This window comes from Leptodactylus fuscus, chromosome 4, assembly GCF_031893055.1.
Source record: "Leptodactylus fuscus isolate aLepFus1 chromosome 4, aLepFus1.hap2, whole genome shotgun sequence".
NCBI classification, from domain to species: Eukaryota; Metazoa; Chordata; class Amphibia; order Anura; family Leptodactylidae; genus Leptodactylus; species Leptodactylus fuscus.
Window position 1 is genome coordinate 41,196,283 of NC_134268.1, and position 5,000 is coordinate 41,201,282.

General features: G+C 53.4%; 5 non-coding genes and 1 pseudogene across 5 annotated transcripts; all 6 read right to left on the reverse strand.

Moving 5' to 3' along the window:
• Positions 1-410: 410 nt before the first annotated feature.
• LOC142201468 (5S ribosomal RNA) lies at positions 411-529 on the reverse strand. Its single transcript, XR_012715527.1, has one exon. It is a non-coding gene; the product is annotated as a 5S ribosomal RNA (ribosomal RNA).
• A 721-nt stretch (positions 530-1,250) lies between these two features.
• Positions 1,251-1,359, reverse strand: LOC142201418 (5S ribosomal RNA; annotated as a pseudogene).
• Positions 1,360-2,086: 727 nt separating this feature from the next.
• LOC142201993 (5S ribosomal RNA) lies at positions 2,087-2,205 on the reverse strand. Its single transcript, XR_012715873.1, has one exon. It is a non-coding gene; the product is annotated as a 5S ribosomal RNA (ribosomal RNA).
• A 723-nt stretch (positions 2,206-2,928) lies between these two features.
• LOC142202112 (5S ribosomal RNA) lies at positions 2,929-3,047 on the reverse strand. The gene has a single exon (XR_012715988.1). It is a non-coding gene; the product is annotated as a 5S ribosomal RNA (ribosomal RNA).
• Positions 3,048-3,767: 720 nt separating this feature from the next.
• Positions 3,768-3,886, reverse strand: LOC142202054 (5S ribosomal RNA). Its single transcript, XR_012715932.1, has one exon. It is a non-coding gene; the product is annotated as a 5S ribosomal RNA (ribosomal RNA).
• A 727-nt stretch (positions 3,887-4,613) lies between these two features.
• Positions 4,614-4,732, reverse strand: LOC142201994 (5S ribosomal RNA). The gene has a single exon (XR_012715874.1). It is a non-coding gene; the product is annotated as a 5S ribosomal RNA (ribosomal RNA).
• Between the last annotated feature and the right edge of the window lie 268 nt (positions 4,733-5,000).

Consider the following 5,000-nt stretch of genomic DNA (forward strand, 5'->3'; position numbering starts at 1 on the left):
GGAAGAAGGTGAGATGGTTGCCCGTGCCTGGAAGCGAAGCTGCTTTTCAGTCGGCTTCTCTTTTCCTAGGGCGCGTTGCCTGCAAAGATGTTCAGCCTGTGTTGCCCTGTAAATTGGTCTGCAGGTTACTAGCTATGGCCTCCAGCCCGGCGGGAGGCCCAGATGCTATGGAAATGAAGCCTGCTATTATTAAAAGTAAAAAGCCACAACGCTGGTGGCCACCACGCCCGCTGCGGCTGCAGCTGCTAAGAGTGATAGAGGTACGAATGAGAATACTAGGATTTTGCAAGGACTAAAGAGTGCAAGAGAGAAAGCGAATGTAAAAGAAGCAAGTGTCCAGTGTAAAAAGTGAATGTAAAAATGGCATAGAGGAGAGTGACCCCCTGCTGGTGGAAGTGAGGAAAAGCAAAAGCCTACAGCACCTGGTATTCCCAGGCGGTCTCCCATCCAAGTACTAACCAGGCCCGACCCTGCTTAGCTTCCGAGATCAGACGAGATCGGGCGTGTTCAGGGTGGTGTGGCTGTAGGCAGAGACAAGCCTCTCACTTACTCCTCTTCTACTTTGCAGCCTGGCTGCCGGCAGCTCTTTGCACTACTCCAAGCTAGGCCTTTTACTTAACTTTTTGCCTTCTCTTAACTGAACTTCATATTCCAGCAGGAGCAGTGCAAGGGCTGGGGGCGGCCCTTATACCCACAGGTGTGGTTCAGCAATCAGTCACAGGCCGCAGCCGCCCTCTTTCAAAAGGGCTGGGCGCAGGGTCTGCGCAGGGCTAAGAAACCATCCCGGGGGTGAAAGAAAGAGCAAGCTGGGCCGGAGCCCGTTGTCCAGGAGTCGGCTGAGGAAGAAGGTGAGATGGTTGCCCGTGCCTGGAAGCGAAGCTGCTTTTCAGTCGGCTTCTCTTTTCCTAGGGCGCGTTGCCTGCAAAGATGTTCAGCCTGTGTTGCCCTGTAAATTGGTCTGCAGGTTACTAGCTATGGCCTCCAGCCCGGCGGGAGGCCCAGATGCTATGGAAATGAAGCCTGCTATTATTAAAAGTAAAAAGCCACAACGCTGGTGGCCACCATGCCCGCTGCGGCTGCAGCTGCTAAGAGTGATAGCGGTACGAATGAGAATACTAGGATTTTGCAAGGACTAAAGAGTGCAAGAGAGAAAGCGAATGTAAAAGAAGCAAGTGTGCAGTGTAAAAAGTGAATGTAAAAATGGCATAGAGGAGAGTGACCCCCTGCTGGTGGAAGTGAGGAAAAGCAAAAGCCTACAGCACCTGGTATTCCCAGGCGGTCTCCCATCCAAGTACTAACCAGGCCCGACCCTGCTTAGCTTCCGAGATCGGGCATGTTCAGGGTGGTGTGGCCGTAGGCAGAGACAGGCCTCTCAATTACTCCTCTTCTACTTTGCAGCCTGGCTGCCGGCAGCTCTTTGCACTACTCCACGCTAAGCCTTTTTCTTCACTTTTTGCCTTCTCTTAAGGGAACTTCATATTCCAGCAGGAGCAGTGCAAGGGCTGGGGGCGGCCCTTATACCCACAGGTGTGGTTCAGCAACCAGTCACAGGCCGCAGCCGCCCTCTTTCAAAAGGGCTGGGCGCAGGGTCTGCGCAGGGCTAAGAAACCATCCCGGGGGTGAAAGAAAGAGCAAGCTGGGCCGGAGCCCGTTGTCCAGGAGTCGGCTAAGGAAGAAGGTGAGATGGTTGCCCGTGCCTGGAAGCAAAGCTGCTTTTCAGTCGGCTTCTCTTTTTCTAGGGCGTGTTGCCTGCAAAGATGTTCAGCCTGTGTTGCCCTGTAAATTGGTCTGCAGGTTACTAGCTATGGCCTCCAGCCCGGCGGGAGGCCCAGATGCTATGGAAATGAAGCCTGCTATTATTAAAAGTAAAAAGCCACAACGCTGGTGGCCACCACGCCCGCTGCGGCTGCAGCTGCAGCTGCTAAGAGTGATAGCGATACGAATGAGAATACTAGGATTTTGCAAGGACTAAAGAGTGCAAGAGAGAAAGCGAATGTAAAAGAAGCAAGTGTGCAGTGTAAAAAGTGAATGTAAAAATGGCATAGAGGAGAGTGACCCCCTGCTGGTGGAAGTGAGGAAAAGCAAAAGCCTACAGCACCTGGTATTCCCAGGCGATCTCCCATCCAAGTACTAACCAGGCCCGACCCTGCTTAGCTTCCGAGATCAGACAAGATCGGGCGTGTTCAGGGTGGTGTGGCCGTAGGCAGAGACGAGCTTCTCACTTACTCCTCTTCTACTTTGCAGCCTGGCTGCCGACAGCTCTTTGCACTACTCCACGCTCGGCCTTTTTCTTCACTTTTTGCCTTCTCTTAAGAGAACTTCATATTCCAGCAGGAGCAGTGCAAGGGCTGGGGGCGGCCCTTATACCCACAGGTGTGGTTCAGCAACCAGTCACAGGCCGCAGCCGCCCTCTTTCAAAAGGGCTGGGCGCAGGGTCTGCGCAGGGCTAAGAAACCATCCCGGGGGTGAAAGAGCAAGCTGGGCCGGAGCCCGTTGTCCAGGAGTCGGCTAAGGAAGAAGGTGAGATGGTTGCCCGTGCCTGGAAGCGAAGCTGCTTTTCAGTTGGCTTCTCTTTTCCTAGGGCGCGTTGCCTGCAAAGATGTTCAGCCTGTGTTGCCCTGTAAATTGGTCTGCAGGTTACTAGCTATGGCCTCCAGCCCGGCGGGAGGCCCAGATGCTATGGAAATGAAGCCTGCTATTATTAAAAGTAAAAAGCCACAACGCTGGTGGCCACCACGCCCGCTGCGGCCGCGGCTGCAGCTGCTAAGAGTGAAAGCGATACGAATGAGAATACTAGGATTTTGCAAGGACTAAAGAGTGCAAGAGAGAAAGCGAATGTAAAAGAAGCAAGTGTGCAGTGTAAAAAGTGAATGTAAAAATGGCGTAGAGGAGAGTGACCCCCTGCTGGTGGAAGTGAGGAAAAGCAAAAGCCTACAGCACCTGGTATTCCCAGGCGGTCTCCCATCCAAGTACTAACCAGGCCCGACCCTGCTTAGCTTCCGAGATCAGACGAGATATGGCGTGTTCAGGGTGGTGTGGCCGTAGGCAGAGACAGGTCTCTCACTTACTCCTCTTCTACTTTGCAGCCTGGCTGCCGGCAGCTTTTTGCACTACTCCATGCTAGGCCTTTTTCTTCACTTTTTGCCTTCTCTTAAGGGAACTTCATATTCCAGCAGGAGCAGTGCAAGGGCTGGGGGCGGCCCTTATACCCACAGGTGTGGTTCAGCAACCAGTCATAGGGCGCAGCCGTACTCTTTCAAAAGGGCTGGGCTCAGGGTCTGCGCAGGGCTAAGAAACCATCCCGGGGTAAAAGAAAGAGCAAGCTGGGCCGGAGCCCGTTGTCCAGGAGTCGGCTAAGGAAGAAAGTGAGATGGTTGCCCCTGCCTGGAAGCGAAGCTGCTTTTCAGTCGGCTTCTCTTTTCCTAGGGCGCGTTACCTGCAAAGATGTTCAGCCTGTGTTGCCCTGTAAATTGGTCTGCAGGTTACTAGCTATGGCCTCCAGCCCGGTGGGAGGCCCAGATGCTATGGAAATGAAGCCTGCTATTATTAAAAGTAAAAAGCCACAACGCTGGTGGCCACCATGCAGGCTGCGGCTGCAGCTGCTAAGAGTGATAGCGGTACGAATGAGAATACTAGGATTTTGCAAGGACTAAAGAGTGCAAGAGAGAAAGCGAATGTAAAAGAAGCAAGTGTGCAGTGTAAAAAGTGAATGTAAAAATGGCATAGAGGAGAGTGACCCCCTGCTGGTGGAAGTGAGGAAAAGCAAAAGCCTACAGCACCTGGTATTCCCAGGCAGTCTCCCATCCAAGTACTAACCAGGCCCGACCCTGCTTAGCTTCCGAGATCAGACAAGATCGGGCGTGATCAGGGTGGTGTGGCCGTAGGCAGAGACAAGCTTCTCACTTACTCCTCTTCTACTTTGCAGCCTGGCTGCCGACAGCTCTTTGCACTACTCCACGCTCGGCCTTTTTCTTCACTTTTTGCCTTCTCTTAAGAGAACTTCATATTCCAGCAGGAGCAGTGCAAGGGCTGGGGGCGGCCCTTATACCCACAGGTGTGGTTCAGCAACCAGTCACAGGCCGCAGCCGCCCTCTTTCAAAAGGGCTGGGCGCAGGGTCTGCGCAGGGCTAAGAAACCATCCCGGGGGTGAAAGAAAGAGCAAGCTGGGCCGGAGCCCGTTGTCCAGGAGTCGGCTAAGGAAGAAGGTGAGATGGTTGCCCGTGCCTGGAAGCAAAGCTGCTTTTCAGTCGGCTTCTCTTTTCCTAGGGCGTGTTGCCTGCAAAGATGTTCAGCCTGTGTTGCCCTGTAAATTGGTCTGCAGGTTACTAGCTATGGCCTCCAGCCCGGCGGGAGGCCCAGATGCTATGGAAATGAAGCCTGCTATTATTAAAAGTAAAAAGCCACAACGCTGGTGGCCACCACGCCCGCTGCGGCTGCAGCTGCAGCTGCTAAGAGTGATAGCGATACGAATGAGAATACTAGGATTTTGCAAGGACTAAAGAGTGCAAGAGAGAAAGCGAATGTAAAAGAAGCAAGTGTGCAGTGTAAAAAGTGAATGTAAAAATGGCATAGAGGAGAGTGACCCCCTGCTGGTGGAAGTGAGGAAAAGCAAAAGCCTACAGCACCTGGTATTCCCAGGCGATCTCCCATCCAAGTACTAACCAGGCCCGACCCTGCTTAGCTTCCGAGATCAGACAAGATCGGGCGTGTTCAGGGTGGTGTGGCCGTAGGCAGAGACGAGCTTCTCACTTACTCCTCTTCTACTTTGCAGCCTGGCTGCCGACAGCTCTTTGCACTACTCCACGCTCGGCCTTTTTCTTCACTTTTTGCCTTCTCTTAAGAGAACTTCATATTCCAGCAGGAGCAGTGCAAGGGCTGGGGGCGGCCCTTATACCCACAGGTGTGGTTCAGCAACCAGTCACAGGCCGCAGCCGCCCTCTTTCAAAAGGGCTGGGCGCAGGGTCTGCGCAGGGCTAAGAAACCATCCCGGGGGTGAAAGA